The sequence below is a fragment of the Schistocerca nitens genome, chromosome 3 (genome assembly GCF_023898315.1).
Source record: "Schistocerca nitens isolate TAMUIC-IGC-003100 chromosome 3, iqSchNite1.1, whole genome shotgun sequence".
Classification (NCBI taxonomy): Eukaryota; Metazoa; Arthropoda; class Insecta; order Orthoptera; family Acrididae; genus Schistocerca; species Schistocerca nitens.
The window spans coordinates 649,606,540-649,625,241 of record NC_064616.1 but is presented as its reverse complement, the minus strand read 5'-3'; the positions used below and the strand labels follow the sequence as shown (position 1 = coordinate 649,625,241).

General features: G+C 41.0%; 1 protein-coding gene across 1 annotated transcript in view; it reads left to right on the top strand.

Annotated features, from left to right (window-relative positions):
- Positions 1 to 18,702, top strand: part of LOC126248611 (uncharacterized) — a 214,004-nt gene that overhangs the window by 33,229 nt on the left and 162,073 nt on the right. The window contains exon 2 of the mRNA XM_049949758.1: positions 2,532 to 2,665. The gene's annotated coding sequence lies outside the window, so the exon portion shown is untranslated. The remainder of the gene's footprint in view (positions 1 to 2,531; positions 2,666 to 18,702) is intronic.

The window sequence follows — 18,702 nt, the reverse complement described above, 5'->3', positions numbered from 1 at the left end:
TTAAGAGTCCGACAACGAGTGCATGTGCCTATAGAAACAAGCGGAAGAGGTTTTGACAATATATTACGAAATTACCGCGATGGCTATGTTTATATGGACTTTTGCCATATTAGGTTATTGAGTATGAGAAGCATATAGCGGCCTTGGTGTCCAACAAACCACGTCATATCTGTCATAAAGCTTGAAGAACGCAAATGAAGTGTCTCCCCCACTTTCATAAAAAGTAGGTTGTGACACAATTTGTACTGAGACATGTGCTCTTTGTGCTCAGCAAAAGAGGTTACATATTATTTGAGTACTCTAAATTCAAAGTGCGTCACTGTTGTGTTCATGCTTAATACAGCCATTTCATTGAAATCCTTCTGGGTGTACTGTCACGTCATAAAATACTCAAAATACTAAAATCCATATTCCGATCAAGCTGAAGCATCCTTCCTCAGGTCAGTAACGTGAAAGACGTAGGTGATGTAGTAGCACCATTAGAAGAGCAATACATTGAACCACTCACTACACTATCACCTACAAACGTAAATACTTCTATGAATGGAGAAACATCACATGTAGTGCAATGTACAGTGCTTTTGCACGGTAATGGCCAGCGATATGTGTGTTTTACTGTGCTTTTAAAATATGGAAGTATTCTCAAAACTTTTCGAATACTTCAGGCTGTAATTGCAAGGCCTTGAGTGGACAAACAGTTCCATTACACAGAACTGGAGTAAGAAATATAAATAGTATTAATTAAATAAGAAAGATACGTAGAAGCAACAGTCTTGCAACTCTTGGAATGTCTTGTCGGACTCCCTTTCGCCCGGTGCAGTGCAGCAACTCGTCGTGGCATGGACTCGACAAGCTGTTGGAATTCCCCTGCAGAAATATTGAGGCATGCTGCCTCTATAGCCCCCCAATAACAGCGAAACTGATGCCGTTGTAGGATTTTGTGCACGAACTGACACCTCGATTATGTCCCATAAATGTTCGATGGGATTCGTGTGGGGGCAATCTCAGTGGCCAAATTGTTCGCTCAAATTGTCCAAAATGTTCTTCATACCAATCTTGACATCTGTCATGACACATTGTCATTCATAAAAATTCCATCAGTGAATGGCTACGGATGTTCTCAAAGTAACTGAACATCTGAACATAACCACTTTGTGAATGATCAGTTCAGTTGGACCAAAGGACCCACCCCAGTCCATGTAAACACATCCCACACTGCTGTGGAGTATCACCAGCTTGCACAGTGCCTTGTTGACAACTTGTGTCCATGGCTTCGTGGAATCTGCACCACACTCAAACCCCTCTTACCAACTGAAATCTAAATTCATCTGACCAGGCCACAGTTTTCCAGTCGTCTAGGGTCCAACTTGTATGATCATGAGCCCAGAAAAGCTGCTACAGGTGATGTCTTTCTGTTAGCAAAGGCTCTCACGTCACTTGGCCGCTTCCATAGCCCATTAACGTCAAATTTTGCCGCATTTTTGTCGTATGTCCCACATCTGTTTCTGCAGTTATTTCACACAGTGCTGCTTTTCTGTTAGAACTGACAATCCTGAACAAACGCCACTGCTCTTGGTCGTTAAGTGAAGGCCATTGGCTGCTGCATTGTCAGAGAGGAGAAGTAATGCCTGAAATTTGGTATTCTTGGCACGCCCTTGACACTGTGGATCTAGGAATATTGAGTTCCCTACTAGTTTCTGAAATGGAATGTCCCATGCCTCTAGCCCCAGCTACTATTCCACGTTCAAAGTCTATCAATACCCATCATGCAGCAAGAATCACATCGGAAACCTTTTCACATGAGTCATCTGGGTATAAATAACAGCTCTGCCAATGCACTGCCCTTTTGTACCTTATGTACATGATACAGTTGTCATCTGTATATGTGCATATCCCTATCCCAAGACATTTGTCACCTCAGCATATATATTTGTCTTGCTGATATACAGACTGTATTAGCACTTCTTGACATTGTGCGTAGTCATTCTACAGATAACACAGTATCATAGCAGTTCTATGTCCCTGTTGTTAGTTAACTATAAAGTTCAGATGTATACCCTTACTAATGCTAGGCAAGCAATAAATATATAGAGAGATTATTCCACTCACCAGCTAATTAATCTTTGCTCTGAGGAAAGCTGCTGCAGCTATGCTAGAAGATCAGTTTTAGTATTTTTAAGTATTTTATAAGATGACATCGCACTACACCCAAAAGTTTTAATGAGAATGACTCCAGTCATGGAAGCTTATGTATTTGTAACACAACCATGATTTTTTTTTATAATAACTCTTCCTAAAGTATTGAATCTTATATAAGCTGCAGGAGCTGCTGCTTCAGTACCTACAGGCAACTTAAATCTGCACACGCTCACGTGGTTATTTCGAATACTTTTTGTTGGGTTAGTAAAGATCAAATACGTTAAATGTCTAAGCTCTTTTCGTGTAGCCCTTTGTGTTTGAAATTTTCTTCTGTGCAATAAATATCTCATTGCAGGCACTATTAACAGATTTTTGTTTTGTTGTTTGAGCAGGACATTTACGTGACACGTAAACTAAACCCAGTTTGGAATTACGGTACGGCGAAGACCAAGCCACCTGTAAAAACCACGATGTCTGGAACGCATAGTGTTAACTAAGCAAGAAAAGTAATGGACCAAATTTTGTGGTGAGTAGTGTTACATTCATTTAAAATATCATTAACATACTTAGTATTTACGCAAATTGCAGCATTATAAATGAAGTGTGCAGATTATGTGAAAATTATGCAACATTAAATGTTGGTTGCTGTGTAAAAGATTAAAATTATAGTGATATACTGGCTAGTAAAGTCATATCTTTTAAACAGTCTCTAACATGGACTAAATTCAAGACAGGATATGCATTAGATACTACAGGGGCAAATGCCACCTCCCAGTGTGCATTATCCAGTGTTACATTGAAGGACATGTAGAGACCATTATTGCCTTATGTTTTGGCTTCACCAAACATTTGAATTGGCTATACTGTGTTGTTACTCAGAGCATTGTTTTCTTGCACAGTTGATATGTAACCTAAATTCTGACCTTTCCATTTGTGATGCTTCAGTTTTCCCTTGTATGGTTGTGGCCTGCTGAGGTGCGGATCGGGGGGGGGGGGGGGGGGGGTGCAAATAAAACCTCTCCTCACTTTGACACTTTGAGATGGAACAACATATAGTGGGCTACTGCCCCCTCTAATAGACTCTGCACTGTCAAGGAGACTACTTATGCATCACACTACTACTCCTATTCCTTCCAGAAGAAATGCACTGCCATACATAGCTCTGCAGCAGTCATATCAGAGTAATCCATAGTTTCATTTTATTCAATGTCAATGTCCGTCCCCAGTAGGTGAGTGGTCAGCACGACAGAATGTCAATCCTAAGGGCCCAGGTTTGGTATCCGGCTGGGTCTGAGATTTTCTCTGCTCAGATATTGGGTGTTGTGTTGTCCTAATCTACCCGACGGGAGGCCCTAGTCACACCACATCTCATCTCATTTTATTTAATAAGTCATCCCAATGAGATGATTGTGGAGCACGACATACAGTATAACGTGTCCTGGTGGAACACCACCCCCCCCCCTCTCCCCCATCACTCCTGGCTCTCCATGCTAAACATGATTTTCTGCATTCTTAGCCGCCACTATTGGCGGACAACTCATGGTCAGTTCTATGTTCTCCTTGAAAGTGGTATATCTTTTCAAATATAACATTTGAATTACTTCCAAGGTAGAGTCAGGGTAAGAGAGGTTGGGGTAGTGGTGTCTACTGCCACATGTTGGGTCTGGGGAACCCTTGAGCCTAGCTCTTTCGCTTGTTGCCTCGGTCAGCCCTCCTTTACTTTAATTGCTTTTAGATATGGGTAGGCACTTTTTTTTTCTGCCATGCCTTATTTTCTGTTTTAGGGGTAGCACTCCAATGAATAATGGGATGCTGCACACTTCAACTGTAATGAATCTGCCAGGCACCACTCACCTACTGATCTAATTACTTCTCTCACCTTGATTTATTACTGTCGTTCTAAATGATCTCCATTACATTTTTAGCCTTCTCCCATTTAGTACAGGATGACACAGAAAAACGGGAACATTTCTACACTCCAATAAAACTAGAAGTGATGAAGAAAAGAAATTGCATCCATAGTAATTGAAACCTTACAACTTTGCCATTTATGTAACATTGATAGCATTTATCATTATTTAAAAATAACATCCTTTAGATGGCGTTGTCCTGCATGAATACATTCGTGAAATCTGCTGTTAAGGTTCCTTATTGATTGCTGCAACATCTCAGCTGGGATACTGTGAATTGCATCCCAAATTGTTTTAACTCGTCCAGGGTTCTTGGTCGAGTCATGTAGACTTTGCTCTTGAGATAGTCCCACAAGAAAAGTCACAAACAGATAAATCTGGCAATCTTGGGGGCTAGGGAGTGTTATCGAATCGTGAGATAACATGGTTGTCAAACAATTCTCGCACATATGCCATTGATTGCTGTGCACTGTGTGATGTCGCTCTGTTCTGTTGAAACAGATATTCTTGAACGTTTTGAAAGTTGTTCAATGCAGGTTTAATAAAAGATTGTAACATAGACTGTTATTGTTTTTCCCTGTTCATTTGCAAAAAAATACAGTCCGATAATCCCATGTGATGTATCACCACACCGTACTGTCACTTTACTAGCATGTAAAGGGCGCTCATTAGGATTTGTAACTGTAGTTCTAGAATAAGGTTTTCACTCTGCAGCAGTGTGTGCGTTGATATGAAACTTCCTGGCAGATTAAAACTGTGTGCCGGACTGAGACTCGAACTTGGGACCTTTGCCTTTCACGAGCAAGTGCTCTACCATCTGAGCTACCCAAGCACGACTCGCACCCCATCCTCACAGCCGTGATGTCGGGGCGTGAGTCGTGCTTGGGTAGCTCAGATGGTAGAGCAATTGCCCATGAAAGGCAAAGGTCCTGAGTTAGTCTCAGTCCGGCACACAGATCTAATCTGCCAGGAAGTTTCAACAGTAGTTCTGTTTATTCACGCGACCTGTGAGACGAAAATGTCTAAACAGAAAACCCGACCTCTACATGATAGAAACCTTCAGTGTACTCCTAGCCACTTTTTCCTCTGCATTTAACAATGGAATTTCTATTGCACTCTTAATGTTCATGTCTTTGCATTTAATTTTGCAGAAGGTTGGTTAGACTTTACCAAATACTGAAACTTTCCTTATAACGACCTTTTCTTGTCCAGCCGTTTCGCCTTGGCTTCCTTGCACTTCTTATTTATGCTTCGCTCATAAATGGCATACATTGCTGTATGCCTGACTTTTATTGAACATTGGTACCTTAATAACACTGTTTGTCATTGCTATTGATATAGTAATTTATTCATCCAGGGATAATTTTATAATTTTTGCAACAATAAACGATTTGGCATATTTTTACTTCTTTCATCGATCAATTGAAGTATTTCTTCTGCTACCCAATGTTTCTTCAGTTACCTTCCATGTAACTATGTTTGTATGTCCAACTCCTTTGATTACTGTATTTAAGTACAGGGTGGGTACAATTAAACTTTCACTACTTAAGCCAGTGTAGATGGAAAACTTTACTGTTTGGGTACCCAACTCTCTAGGAATGATGTTCAGACTGATCCCTGCAGGATTTGCGTGATTAGTAGTGTTACTGTCAAGACCTACCATTAGGCACAGGTATAGGTACGGCAGTGTAAGGTTGAAACACAAGCATTAGTGTGTGTTACAGTTTTAGTGAGTCAACGTGGGTCTGGACAAGTTGAGCAGGGATTTACTCATAAAGCTGTTTCATCGAAAAAATAATAATAGCGCTGCTGCCCTTCGCGAGTATAGATGCATTAAAGGAATATGGAGAGGTGGTCCTTCCGTATCAGGGTTGAAGAACATGATTCGGAAGTTCGAATTAACTCACAATCTGCGAACGGCTCCTGGGTATGCCCGAAGGCCAATTGTGCCACAAATTGTTGAAGAAGTTACTGTTGCCATAGCTAAGAATGTTGGAAGCCATGTTCGATCTTAAACAAGTAGACGAGCTGTGTCACAACAGCTGGACATTCCATGGTACATCTTTTGAAAAGTGCTTCGAACAATTGTGAATTACCTTGTGCCATGTGACACATACATTTCAGTAGACTTTGTTCTTACGTTTCTTGCAAGGGCTGAAGTTGACATGTGCCCTTGGAGCATTTTGTGGAGTTTTGAAACGCACTTTACACTCATTAGGGCAGGGAACACCACAGTTGTCATATTTGGGTTTTGTCTCTGTCAGTAAACGTTCATGAGGTTCCCAAGCTTATTGAAAGCATCACAGTTCATGACTTGTCCATTTTTCTCTGAGGAACTTGGGAGCACAAGAACGAGAGACATGCAGCGTGACTGCCACACATTGCAGCATGAACGCCAGGCATTACTGTCTTCTGCATCACCAATGTGTGATCCTGCTCTACGGGACAGAGATGCTTTGGTCTCAGTTGTGTTGATGCACGACAGAGCTCCACCTCCACTATTGCAGTCACTCGTTTCCTCCATAACACATTTGGAGAAAACTGAATCATTGGCTGATTGTTCCAAACTGCGTGGCCACCAAGATCACTAGTTTCAAACCCGTGTGATTTCTGGCTGTGGGATTGCCTGAAGGACAGAGTTTATCAACAGGAATACAGTATCGGTTGAAGATGAGCATACCAAAGGAGGTAGCCAGCATCCCACCTGAGATGTTTCAGGTAGCAGTAGAGGGATATGTAGTGCTGTTCCGGCCTGCCATTGTTATAAGCTAAGCTCACTAGTTTTTCTTGGGGGCCCTCTCAGGTAGCAAAAGTTTAATTATAACCACCATGTGTGTCCATTGTGACTGCCATTTTTAAGTATATACATTCCTGAACTGCCTATTCTGGTATTCATCATTGCAGTACCTACAGCCTTTAACTTCAAATGTGCCTCGTCATTCCTCAGTTCTTCAGTATCTCACTTCTTTCCACATTGATTCTTGTGGATGATCCTCTTAAACTTGATCATTACTAAATTATAACAAGAGTGTATGTCTACTCCTGGGTACGGCCTACAATCCGATGTGTGATTTCAGAATATCTGTCAGACCATGATGTACTACAGCTGAAATAATCCCGTGTTACCATGAGTTTTCCAAGCATACCTCATTCTCGTAGGACTTCTGGTGCATACGCTATTAGTTGCTAAAATTTATTGCAGAACTCAATTAGTCTTTCTCCTATCTCATTACTACTACCGAGCTGATATTCTCCCACAGTTGTCTTCTATTTCTTCCACTACCACAGTCTTCCAATACCCCCTGACCATTACATTCTTAGTCACTTCACTTTGTGTTGTGAAACTCCTAGTTAGAAGGCATTCTTTACTCTCTGTCTTTGTCCTTAATTACGTTCAATGTCCTCGTATACTTTCTCATCTTCTGCTTGTGACTTAGGATTGTATACCTGAACTACTGTTGTTAGCGTTGGTTTGCTATAGATTCCGATGAGAATAATCGGTCACTGAACCATTCACAGCAATTTACTCCCTGGCCTACCTGTGTGTTCCTGGCTGATTATACTTTTGTTACAAAATTGTCTGCTGCTGTCGATATTACCCTATATTCGTGTGGCCAGAAATCCTTATCATCTTTCCATTTCACTTAACAGACCCACACCCATAATATCTAGACTCGGCCTGTGAATTTCCCTTTCCGGATTTTAGAGCTTCCCTAACACATTGACTGTAGACACACCACACTTCAACTCATCTCATACTACATTTTCATTTGTCCTTCAATATTTTTCTTATGGTTATCTCCCCTTTAGCAGTCCCCTCCCAGAGATCCTCATGGGGTACTAATCCATGATCTTTTGCCAATTGAGAGATTATCATGACACTTTTCTGTTATATGTGTTGTGTACTGTGGATACAAATTGTATGTCTTTAACGCAGTCATTTCCATTGCTTCTTACATCCTCATTTCGTCGATTATTGCTGATTCAGCCACGTATTAGCAGCAGTTTTCCACCCAAAGGCAAGAAAGTGCTCCCAAACCTCTGTCCGCTTCTCCATGTATCTGAGAAGGCTGTTGGGAGATTGAGAAAGGCGGGGGAGGGGAGGAGGAAGAGGGAGGAGAAAGACTGACTTCCCCAGCACACATGGAAACGAGTGAAAGACGCTGCATTCTGCCACATGTACATGATCTTATATTGCTCAATTTTGATGTTGCCAAAGTTGTGACAGTTTGTCACACTCATAATTCTTAAGTTAATTTCATGATACTTTCTGGCCTCAAATTTTATGGGTGAATACCTTTGAAATGCAGAATTTCAATTTGTTGGTATCTTATACCTATGTAATGAGTACTGATGTAAACAAAGTATTGTTATTTTTGTATTAAAATATTTTTTGCATTTCTTGTTATTAAGAGCGTAGGGATATTAAAAATGTGGGTGACTAAAAGTAAAATATGAGGGAGAGGGGGAGGGGAGGGGAGGGGGGCAAGACAGTAACAAGCTTGACCCCATTCAAGAGCTGAAACATGCATCCATCCCTGGACTTTCTCGTACTGTTTAACATGTAGCACAACAGACTGTTACAGATTCTACTCGCGCCAGATGAACGAGCGTTGGTCAGGTCTACTGTGTAGCTTCTGGTTGTGCTTTCCAAGCCTATTACCAGATTTGTCTGCACAAATCGTACCTCAGTGAGAAAAGTGACCCAAGTTGATAAATGGCATCTTTACTTTGTCACTGTTGTTACATACATGTGAAATACCCCCTTGTGCATGACAAATGTAATGGAACTCACTGTCAACTACACTTACTTGAAATTCAAGCGAAGCTTATACTATTTCAGTTTGTTTTATAGAATTTATTCTTTAAGTTGAGCTCTCTCAAGTATTAAATCTTTCAGTTGACTGTTATTGCCGTGGTGTGCAATGCTGAGCTGATTTCTCACCTCGGTTTCATTATGAAAATAATCAGTTAAAATATGTTTAGAATGTTAAGACATGACACAAATGACTTGCTACCAATATAACCAACAAAGATTGTGGCGGCACGAAGGGCTTCAGGTTGCTAAGGAGATAGACTAAATGCCAAGTACTGGATGGTTGAATGACTATAATTAGTCAACCCTACTTTGCTTGGTGGAACAAACCCTGAGAAAAAGGAGTAATTGTTGTTTTTAACTTCAGTAGATTATACTGAAGGTGGAGCTTCTTACTTAGCACAAAATTTGTGGAAAAAAAGCACGCATATTCTTCAACCAGGAAGGCAATATACATCTTTCATATACTGGTGGATGCAGTGAGGCTCGTTCCATGGTAGGAAGCTATAGTTTTCATGTAAATCTTGTTACAAATTATTGGAGGTAGTCATTTTCAATGACACACTTCCAGTTTCTGTTGACATGCGCATGCACATGCACATGATTAGGAATGCACAGAGCACATTGCACTTGCTGTGTTCCTAATGTCGTTGTGGTAGGCAAATTTGCATATACTGAAACATCTTGAAACTTAAATATATACTGCAGATAAATATATAAATGGTTTAATGTATTCATACCTTAATAACACTGTTTGTCATCACTGTTGGTACAGTAATTTATTCATCCAGGGATAATTTTATAATTTTTGCAACAATAAACTATTTGGCAGTTTAATAATAGGAAAAACCAAAGTTATCACACACACACACACACACACACACACACACACACACACACACACACACACACACACACATGGTTTTGGCTTTTCTTGTGCATAGAGCTATCATCAACTCTGTCAAGGAAATCTTGTCCACCAACAATTGACTTATGACAATGTGCATCCAGAGTGCCAACAAAAAGTATACCCTCATCAATGCACATGCCCCACCATCATCAACAACAAGAAGAACCCCGAAACCGTTGAAAGTTCTGGAACGGACTCGAAAAGACCATGAGCAAAATTCATCAAGATTATGTGAAAATCCTAATGGGAGACTTCAATGACCAACTTGGCAAGGAATATATATCTATCGAAAAATCCTTGGCAAGAATTCTGCACACCGAAACACAAACGTGAATGGTACATGGCTGGTTGATATCTGCCAGTAATTTGACCTCAAGATTATGTCTACCCACTTCAGAAAACCCGCACACAAACAGAAATCATGGTGATCACCCATCCAACAACTCGGTGAATACCAGATCGATCATGTAACCATCTCCCACGCCTACTACAGAACCATGCATGATGTCAAAGTCCAACGGGGTGCGAACATCAATTCGGACTACTACCTTACATGAATCAAAGTAAAATTTTCCCCGAAAAGAATTCACTACAAAAAAGCCCACATTCAAAAGTTTCATATATATCGAAAATTCAGGAAACAAATATTGCAGAAGAATGGGAGGAAGACCCGGCGAATAATTGGACTGACTTCCACAACAAAATAATCAGAAAAGCCAAAGAACTAATCCCACTGCAAAAGAAGGTAATACACCCCTAGTGGAATTATGACTGTGATCAAGCCATCATTACCCACCGACTCACCTTCCAAAAATACAACAGCCACAAATCACCAGAAACCCAACATCTGCAAGCAGACAAGCAGAACCACCAGGAAAACAAAATGAGACTACATCCCTGAACTACTCAAATCCGTAGATGATAACTTCAGGAACTGCAACAGCCGAAATTTCTACAACACTTTCGCAAGCAGAATTAAAGGTTACCTACCTCAAAATCTGACTTTCAGGAAACAAGATGGAAAACTTGCACTCACTAACCAAGACAACTGCAAAGAACTGGTACGGTATTTTTACGACCTCCTCTACTGCCTCGAACCACCCGAACATTTCCAACACTTAGTACCAGAGCACACAAAACTGATGCAGAACCACCGACATAAGAAGAAATCCATCACCACATCAAGAAACTCAAGAATGGAAAGGCATCAGGAGAAGGTGGAATTGTCTCAGAGTTACTGAAAAATCGGGGGCAACGATCACTTCAGGAAATCTCACAGATCACCCAAGAAATCTGGCAAAGTGAAAAACTACCATGTGACTGGAAATTTGCACTCATCCACCCACTCCACAAAAATGGAAACAAATATGATGTAAATAATTACGGAGGAATCTCCCTCCTCCCCATCCCTAACAAAATACTCTCTGCCTGCCTCCTAAAATGCGCAAAAGAACAGCTAGAGCCCCTAATTGGTGAATACCAGACAGGGCTTAGATAACGCAGATCATACATGCACTGAACAAATTTTGAACCTGAAATCCACATTAAAACTTCAAGCCACACAAAATCTCCCAACCGTCTGCACATTCATCAACTTCAAGAAAGCCTACGACTCCATCGATTGAGAATCCCTCTGTAATTTACTCGAAGAAAGCAATCTTGACCCAAAAACATGATTCGTCCAATAAACCCTAACCATTACAACTTCTAAAGTCAAGTTCAGTGGAGAAATCTCCCAATCTTTCCTCATCAAAACCGGCATCCGACAGGATGACGGAATCTCCCCACTATTCTACATCATCATTCTCGATAAGATCATCAAAGAATGGGAAAATGATCTGGAAAAAGCAAAACAATGGGAGACTCATCATGCTAGGAAAAAGATAGGTTAACATCAATGTCATATTTAGCCTTCACTGACGATCTCGCGATCCTCTCGGAGGATGAACAAACAGCAATTTGTCATATCAAAGTACTCAAAGAATGCGTCGAAAAAGTCTGGCACCAAATCTCGTTCATAAAAACTGAATTTATGGCCATAAAACACGTCAAAACAGAAAGTTTGGTCACAGAATACGGCACAATAATCACTTTAAATACTTGGGTGAAATCATCAAACCCACAGGAAAAAGACTAGCACAAAAAGCATGTAAAGTGAAAATGCAAAAAGCATATGGGAAAACTGCGAACATATTCAACAAAAGGTGCATACATATCAAAAAAAAGAATTCGACACTATGCGACTGTCATCAAACCCGAAACACTGTATGCAAACAAGACCCCAAACCTTGATTACAAAGGGGATCTCGACAATATCAAAAAAGTTGAAACGAAAATCATTCGCAAAATCCTTGGTCCAAAGGTCACAGATGAAGGATATCTGCTACATACAATCACAACAGAAAAATACACCAACATTGAAACAGATGTCCGCAAACGACAGCTGAAGTTCTATGGACACATCATGCGACTGGATGGCAACAGATTAACAAAGAAAATTCTCATGTGCTTGCAGAAACTAAAAAAACAACAGTCTGGATCAAGTTCAAACTGATCTCAAAAATGCCAACATCACATCCACGGACATCGCAGATCGAAAAATCTTTAGGCAGAAGATCCAGTGCTGGGAAGTTGCACAAGAAGAAAAACCCAAAAGATCTATCGGTAAATGGATGGAAGAACATCGAGCTAAACGTAGTAAGAGGATGAAACAATTCTGGAAGGACAAGAAAAATAACAACCACAGATCTTAGTTTGCTTAGTGTAATCCTCTATGGGTCTAAAAAATTTAAATAAATAAATATACACTGGTGTCCAAAATTAAAGCAACAAACCACTATTTCCTTGTCCTGTGTCTAATTCACTATGTAATCTCACAATCACAGAAGATGGCATTTCGGTCAACGGAAAACCACGCCAACAGTGACGTCAGCCCATCTATCAAACAGAGTGTTTGTCGGGTAGTCCCACAACCACACTCACTGTGTACACTCACAGACAGTGCAGTATGGCACAGAGAAGACTCGTACTGGACACTATGCAGTGGAGGGCCGTAAGAGGAATGGAAGCAGGACAGTCGCAAGCACAAGTGGTCCAATGGCTTAATGTGAATCATTCTGTTGTTTCTCGGATGTGACGACAGTTTATGGAGAGTGAAACTGTATCATGCAGACCAGGGCAAGGCCGACCATGGGTGACATCAGCAAGAAACCGTTATTTTGCTGTAAGGGCATGACGGTACCGCCTCGGTACTGCACAGCAACTGGCATCTAACATTGCAGCATCCGCTGAACATGTTGCATTGAGGTAAACACTGTACAAAATGCTTCCACAGAGAGGCCTTTGTCGGAGACCTGCTGTATGTGTGCCTCTGATGCGTCTTTGTAGAAGGGAACGTCTAGAGTGAAGTCGTCAACCTGTCACCTAGGCAGTCCAACAGTGGGCCAATGTTCTTTTCACAGATGAATCTCGATTAGTTCCAGAGAGTGATTCTTGACGGATTCACATCTGAAGGGAATAAGGAACACGATTTCAAGACCTGAACATTGTGGAAAGAGGCCGATATTGAGGAGGATCGTTAATTGTGTGGACAAGGATTATGTTGATCACTCGAACACCTCTCCATGAAACTGTACGGGTGAATTGGCAATGTTTAACTGCTGTCAGGTATTGTGAAGAGGTTTGGGGACCTCATGTACGGTTGTTGCGAGGTCCTCTGCGCCCAGACTTTGTATTGATGGAAGATAATGCTAGACGTCATAGAGCACAAGTGGTTGCTATTTTCTTTGAAACGGAAGCTACTGTGGGCATGACATGGCCTTCTCGCTCTCCTGATTTGAATTGGAACATACAGAGGAGACAGGTTGCACTACGTCAGCACCATCAATCACTCTTGAAGACTTGCGAGCAACTCCACAGGAAGAATTGGTGTTGTTGCCTCTACATGACACTAATGACACTATGCACAGTATGCTCTGTCGTTGTCAGGCCATATTGCTGCCAGAGGTGGTCACAGCCCATATTGAACACATTAAACAGAGTTGTCGGAATGTGTGTACAAATCTGTTAAGCTAGATAAAATGAATATTATTTTTGTCTGCTGTTATGCATTTTGTAGTTCTTTATGTTCTCTATTCTTTACGTTGTTTCTACTTTGCTATCACCTGTTTATACTGTTTTGTGAGAAAATAAATGCAACCTCCAAATGTTTTTATGAACACATTATCATTTCCCTGGAAGTGCCTATGAAAATAAGGACAGCATATATTTATTTAATGCTGCAAAGCCATAACGTCAGTTTTCGCTAGCGGAAATCATGGAATTCCAAAATAAAGAATGACTGGACCATGTTCAAAGTTGACGTCTCCCAAATAAGAATAGATTGTGTTGCATCGTGGTAACCTCTCTCTACTGGATGGGAACTCAGTGGACCGTGTAGTTACCTGGCACAGTCGAGAGAGAACTGGCAAGTGGCAAGTGTGTGCTGTTGTGTTGGCTGCTGCATGAACTTACTCGAGGTAAGTGTGTTAGAGAGGACAAAACCATTGTCTGCCGTTGCTATGCCACAGAGCTTTTTGATCAGATCTCTATCAGACTCCTAGCTTCAGTTTTCATCTTTTGTTTTGATATGACCTTTCAATTATGTAGCTTACGAGTAAAATACTGCTGATGAAAAGTAAGATTACTTCATAACTGAAGTAGATTTTAAAATCGTTGGCGGTAATTTAACGGAAGTTACGCAAGTACTAAAGTTCAAAACTGTGTGTGGTATAGCACACGTCATGTGCTTTTGTTAAAAGGTAATGATATTCAATTGCGTCGTGTCCTGATGGACAGTCTCTTATTAGCTACATTCAGACTTGAATCTGTTCAGTGCTTGTAAATGATGCAACACAGAGCATACATGTCGTCACCCACAGAAGTATTTTGAACACTATATATTTGACTTTAATGTGATAAAAGTGGTGGGGTATCAGTACAAGTAGAAGCAACAAATACATCAGAAAACGAAGCATTCTCATTTTCAGAACAGTTTTCTTGAACTCATCCAATTGACACTCGTGTTGTGATTTAAACAGCATCAATGGCAGATAAATAAAATTTCAGTTACGAGAGTAAGGGACTTTTATTACAGTAGTATTGTTCTACGATGGTTCGTTTTCCAACTTTTATTGGACTGTAGCGAGTAGTGACTGGAAGAGAGGATTAAAGCATCAGGCACAGTGGGAGTATGGGTTGATGTAGGGGCGCATACGGTGATGGAGTATCAGTTAAGAGTATATGCGGCTCTCAGAGAAAAGTATCCGCTCAGCATGTTGATGAATTGTTTACTTCTACACGTTTCGTGCGAGCAACTTAATTTTCAAAAGCTTGCTTCATGCTTATTATGCTGAAATATACAATCAAGCCAAACGTGATGTAAACTGTCTTAAAGCATGATACCGCCAGAACCCCACTAGTTATGGGTTCGAGTACTGCCGCAGTTACAAATGTAAATTTTACTATTTGATGTATCCTCCTATACACCAAAAAGAATGAGTTCTTATATACCTTCGGATCAAAAGACATTTTGAAAACTAATATTCGACTTCAGATCTATTGTTTCTGAAGGAACTTGATGAAATGCGCATCATCAGTACAAGTAGATTCTGTCATAATAGCGACAACAAACATGCTTGAAAGTATACTGTAGGAAAGAAAAAACATTTAAGTAAACAGGGCTGAGCAAACGAGCCGTCACCTACTTCAGTGTAAAATATTGTCCTCCTTAATACAAATATATTTAAAATGTTGACATTTCAATTAAGTCACCATCTCATTGGGTTCGAATTTCATTTATTGCCCATTGTTGAGGAATGTGGTAGATGTATTGGGTTGGTGTAAAAGTTCGTAACATTTTTCCGAAAGTTTAATTAACACAACAGATACACATAACAGAGACTTCAGTCATCAATAATATATGCTCCTTCACTATTCAGTACAGGCTGCCAACGCTGGGGTAACTTACCGATTTCACGACTGATTTTGACAAGCTTCATGCGGAAAGTAAGTTCCTTGAAGGTTGTTGGATAGAGGGTGTAGAAGTAGAAAATCTGAGGGCGGAAGATCAGGTGCATAAGGTGGGTGCGGAATGACTTCCCAATGAAACTCCTGTATAGTGTTTTTGTCAGTCTAGCAGAACGTGGATAGGCATTATCGTGAAGCAACATCACACAGTCTTCCTGGTTGTTGCTTTTGGATAGCATCTGCAAGACGTCTCGGTTGTTGACGGTAAATGTCTGCAGTGATGGTTACACCTCTGGGAAGCAGTACAACACATCACCGCTGTTCAGCCAGATGTATAATGTGGATGCATGTAGGTCTTTGTATGGGGAGTTGCTGCTTTGTTTGTACTCAACAATTCCCTTCTTTTTCTTTATGTTACCATAAAGACACCATTTCTCGTTACCAGTAACAATACGGCATAGAAATGGTTGGTGTTGTTCACGAGCTAGTTGATGAAGAGCATGCAGAAATGTATGTATGGCTACCCGCAGTGGGTGGTTTTTTTTTTTTGGGGGGGGGGGGGGGGGGGGGGAGCTTAGAGCGTGCAATACCCATACACCTGATTTTGGAGCCTTCCCCACCAAATGCAAATGTCACACGTTCGTGGTGTGATCACAGTTCATCGCATTTGCCAGTTCTCGATTACACTGATGCAGATCATTGTGGATTGATGTGTTTAAACAGACTTCGCCAAACCCAGTAGGTCTTCGTGAACGTGGAGAGTCGCTGATGTCAGAATGATCCTCCTCAAAACGAAAAACCATTTTCTTGCCATGCTCTGCTAAATGGCATTAACCTTACATATGGCCTAAATGTTTGTGGCAGCCTCTGCTGCTGTCACACCTCTTGAACTCAGAGAAGAATACGTCGGAAATGGTCAGATTTCTCCACTTGGCACCCCCATTTTCTAGCGCCCACAGCTCCACTCACTATCTTGAAATGAGATATTGACAATATGTAAACTCAAATAGCAACAGTGAACTACAAATAAAAAAAATGACAATTGATAAATAAAACCACAGCAACTGGAATACTAACATGCAAAACAAAAACACTACGAACTTACGCACCAACCTAATATGATTAGACAATACCACATCTTGCTGTTGATGTAAGATAACATCTAACACGCGAATAAGGTCCAAGTGGCGTAGGTCTGTAACTGGACCTCCAAGATCACCTGATACCAATCCTCTGGATTGTTGTTGCTGTGTGGAGTCATTTCAAAAGTGAAGTTTACAGCACTCATGTTGATATTATTGATGAACTGGAGAAGCATAATGTACAGTCCTGACAAGATGTTAGAGATGATCCGTGGTGGTTTGAAAGTATTTTTATCTCACTGAAGAGACAAATGTAGTATTGCATATATAAAATCATACATACACCATAAGCCACCATACGGTGCGTGGCGTAGGAAACCTTGTGCCACTGTTAGTCATTTCATTCCTGATGCATTCGCAAATTGAGCGTGAGAAGAAATATTGTCAATATACCTCCGTACGAGCCCTAATTTATTGTCTTGTCTTGTCTTGTCTGTCCCTACGCGAAGGATGCATTGGTGACAGTAGAATAGTGCTGCGGTCAGCCGCAATGCTGCTTCTCTAAACTGCCTCGATAGCGTTTGACGAAATGAACGTCCTGCACCCTCAGAGATTCCACTTAAGAGTTCAGCATTTCCATAATACTTGTTTATCGAAGTTACAAGTAACAAGTCTAGCAACATGCCACTGAATTGCTTTGATGTCTTTCTTTTATTTGACCTGGTGGGGGTTCCAAACACCCGAGCAGTATCGAAATATGGGTTGCGGTTGTGTTGTACATGTGGTCTCCTTTGTAGGTGAGCTACACTTGTTTAGCATCCTCCAAAAAACCAAAGTCGACTATTTGGCTTTCCTACTACCCACCTAGTTTGCTCATTCCCTTTCATATCACTTTGCAACATTAAGTCTACACATTGAATTGATATGCCTGTGTCAAGCAGCACTCCCCTATTAATGCATTCGAACATAAAATCTGCATCAACTTACATTTCTCTACATTTAGAGCAAGCTGTCGTTCATCACACAAAATGGGCAGTGTCGCTACATACACAACATTTACTGTCAGTGAGGTTGTTGGGTACCTGCCCAGTCGTAGCCCCCACTGACAATGCAGGTGCTGAAGCTGGGAACTCCCCACACAAGTTTTATGTGCCCAACATGGCTGCAGAGTGGGATCTCCAGGCAACAATTTACTCGCCAGGTAACCGCTGCTGTGTCTGGGTGGCGTCTGTGGGGAGACCTCCCGTTGGCAGTAGGTGGTACCATGGCTGAGATTCGCACATGAAGTGAATTAAACTTTCTTCCGCAGGCGGACGCAAGCCCCAGCAGTCTCTTCGGATGGGAAAGATTATTCTAAAGTGCACAGACGCTACCCTGCCACGTTTCGTTCCCTGTCTATGCAATGGGAAGAGGGACAAGCCAGATGGGTGGGTGCGAACACTTCACACAATACTTGGTATGTACTTATACTGATGGGGATTAATTTACTGCAATTAAACCACTATTTTTTATTGAAAACATTGAAGTCAAAATTCGGGAATTTAAGTCTCTGGGAAAAATGTGAAATGATTCGTGATTAATAAAGACTTTCTCTGCTGTCCACTCTACAGCCCTTTGGGCATGTGATTGTGTAACATACCTGTGACCATTGCCCCACACAAAAGTTTGAACATGGTCCAAGGAATCATCTTCTGCAGAGATCTTAAGCTCCAAATAGATAGGGAGATCCAGACTAATCTCCAGTGGCAAGGCATACATTTTATTAGCATTGACTTTTTGTATGAATACAAGCTCTTTACCTTAGACTTCAAAGGTAATGTCATTTTCGAGAAGGTTATG